The sequence below is a fragment of the Sturnira hondurensis genome, unplaced genomic scaffold, assembly GCF_014824575.4.
Source record: "Sturnira hondurensis isolate 20B ecotype Veracruz unplaced genomic scaffold, ASM1482457v3 Scaffold0016864, whole genome shotgun sequence".
NCBI classification, from domain to species: Eukaryota; Metazoa; Chordata; class Mammalia; order Chiroptera; family Phyllostomidae; genus Sturnira; species Sturnira hondurensis.
In genome coordinates this window covers 47,997-49,842 of record NW_028089495.1, presented here as the reverse complement: position 1 = coordinate 49,842, position 1,846 = coordinate 47,997, and positions in this window count along the sequence as shown.

Genomic DNA, 1,846 nt, shown 5'->3' with positions numbered 1-1,846 from the left:
CTAATTGTAGTTATTTTTATTTGGATTTTGGTCATTAGGTCCTGTTTCATTTCATAAATTTTAATTCTTGATTAAATGTGAAGCATTTGCATAAGAATTTGTAGAGGATTAGAATAACATTACGTTCTTCCAGGGGAGAATTGATTTTTTAGTGATTGAAAATAGAATTAGGAGAATCACCTCATTCTAACTGAAAATGTTTTACTTTCACTTTGCTCTTATTCTTAGGGTATGGCCATTCCAGAGCATCAACTACAATTGTGGAGGGTTTACTAGGGTCCCTTTTTCATGGTGGACCTCTGGATTTCATCCTCTAAGCAGGTGCTTTCTTTTTGATTACCCAGAATCATGCTTCATGTGTTTTTAAATTGCGTTCACATTGTCATTTCATCTCAGTTTATGTCCCTTCTCTCTGGGAACCTGATCATTCGACTTCTGACTTTTGAATGCCTTCAAACAATTGCTTTGTTATTGCAATAGCTTTAATGCTTGTTGTCACTGGGAAATTTAATCCAAGATCAGCTAATAGTTTATGGCTAGAAACAGAAATACTCCATTGATAAGTTTTATTTTACTTGTGTTGTGCTTTAGTTACTGGAGAAATATTCTAGAGGAATCATATGGCAATAGTATTTACATTTGAATTTAGGACATAAGAAAAAATAGTAGCTTGCATTATAGATTTCAAAGTTATCAACATTCATAAGATTTTTAAACATTTGGAATATCAAGGGAATGAGAAATTTTAAAAGTCCATACAAAAAAGGAAAGTAAAGCAGTAAGAAAGAAAATGAAATGGTCACTATTATAAGAAAATAACAGACCCAACTGGTGTGGCTCAGTGGATTGGGTGTGGGCTGCAAACCAAAGAGTTGCCAGTTCAATTGCCAGTTGGGGCACATACTGGAGGGCAGAAATTGTGAACCTTTTTTCTAGTTAATGTGTCTGCTAAGGTTTTTAATTGACCCAGTGGAATATCTGCACACCCAGTACCTGATAGTGAGGTCATCTTATTCCAAGGCCTTCTCATTACATAACAAAAACATACCTAAAAGAAAAAACTGTGTGGGGGAATCAAACCAGTGACCCTTTGATTCACAGGCTGGCACTCAGTCCACTGAGACACACCAGCCAGGCCCAATGAGAAAAAAATACATCCCCTGAGTGGTTTTTTAATCTATTTTTAATATTTATTGTATATTTTCCATTATCATTTAACCCCCTTATAAAGTGCTTTCCCCAGCAATAACCACACTGTTTTCCATGCCCAGGAGTCCTTTTCCCTTTTTACTAACCACCTAACCTCTCTGAGTGAGTTTTTAATCTCTTTTTCTATCTTGCTGGATGAGCAAGGCCTAAAGACTAACTGCTGAGAATTATACCTTAAAAAGACATTTCTTTTCCTCTGAACTTAGTTGTGGATCCATTAGTCAGTATTGAAGAGCCCTATAAGAAGGATCCTTGTGAAAATGGTGAATTGGGAAGAATACCCAAAGTATGTGGCAGAGGACTAATATCCTTAATATCTAAAGAATGGTGAAAAATCATTAAGGAAATTTGTCTATACATAAATATGTCCTAAAGGAAAATTAGGTCAAGACATAAACAGGAAATTTATAGAATATCAAATACAAATGGCTAATAAGCATGTAAACAAAAGTTTGAACTCAACAGTTGAATATAATGTAAAATGGTAGCATTAATTGCTTCTGAACTCATTAAGATTTTCAACAATATTAATATTCATTGTTGATGAGTTTATAAGAAAATGAGTGGAGATCCAAGATGGACATCCAGCATGAATCATGTGGAGCCCCAGGCAGACAGTGGCACAGGAGTCCATCAG